Source organism: Sinocyclocheilus anshuiensis, unplaced genomic scaffold (genome assembly GCF_001515605.1).
Source record: "Sinocyclocheilus anshuiensis isolate Anshui unplaced genomic scaffold, SAMN03320099.WGS_v1.1 scaffold70, whole genome shotgun sequence".
Classification (NCBI taxonomy): domain Eukaryota; kingdom Metazoa; phylum Chordata; class Actinopteri; order Cypriniformes; family Cyprinidae; genus Sinocyclocheilus; species Sinocyclocheilus anshuiensis.
Window position 1 is genome coordinate 1,619,048 of NW_015542377.1, and position 1,048 is coordinate 1,620,095.

At 31.8% G+C, this 1,048-nt stretch overlaps 1 protein-coding gene across 2 annotated transcripts in view; it reads right to left on the bottom strand.

The window, feature by feature from the left end:
• LOC107692377 (ribonucleoprotein PTB-binding 2-like) overlaps positions 1-1,048 on the bottom strand; it is a 72,855-nt gene that overhangs the window by 16,726 nt on the left and 55,081 nt on the right. The window lies entirely within an intron of this gene.

Genomic DNA, 1,048 nt, shown 5'->3' on the forward strand with positions numbered 1-1,048 from the left:
CAAAAAAAAAAAAAAAAGCATTATAAAAGCAGCCCATACAACTCATCTGCTACATTCTAAGTCTTTATAAACCATACGGTACTTCTGTCACTGTCCACTTTCATGGTATGGAAAAGAGCAGCTCAGACATTCTTCTAAACATCTTATGTTTCTTTCTCCACGGAAGAAAGATTTCTTCACATTTTTCACAAATAAACAGCAACGCAGGAAAAGTATGGAAAAGTACTGGCACAGAGTCTGGCATTCATCTCCAATGCAGTCACACAGAAGACAGAGCTCTCCATTAGCCTGTGTAGGGTAATGCAGTGAGTAATCAGAGCCTGCAGCACTAGTGGGCTGTCATTAGGGCTCAGAACTCTGTCAGAGTCTGTATTGAACTCTACTAGGCGGCTGAGTGCTTGTGTCTGAATAAAGGCACCTCCAGACAGAACAATAGAAATGGAGTTCCAGGAGATCGACAGAAGCACTTCAGACAGAATTATAAGTATAAGCAAGTACTTTTCTGTATTTGGTGAAAAACTTCTGGTACTCAAAACTTTTTAATGTATTTTATTCTTATATTTAAAAAAAATATATATACATATATTATTGTTATATAAAAATATCAACAATAATTATATATTGTATTCTATGTATATTTACATTATAAAAATATAAAAAATAAAGTATATGAAAACGTTTGATGTCAATAAGATAATGTTTCTGAAAGAAGTCTCCTATGCTCACCAAGGCTGCTTTTATTTGATCAATAATACAGCTGTTTCACCGTGTCACATCACAGTGTTCAAAAATCACTCTAATATGCTGGTTTGGAGCTCAATTAACATTTCCTTTTATTATCAATGTTAAAAACAGCTGTGCTGCGTAATATTTTTTGGAAACCGTGATACATTTAAGGAGATTTAAGGATACTTTGGTGAATAGAAAGTTTAAAATAACAACATTATTTTGAAATATAAATTTTTGTAAAAGTACAAGTCTTTAGTTTTTATTAATAGAAAAAAAAACTGACCCCAAACTTTATATATTTATATAAAAAAATAAAATG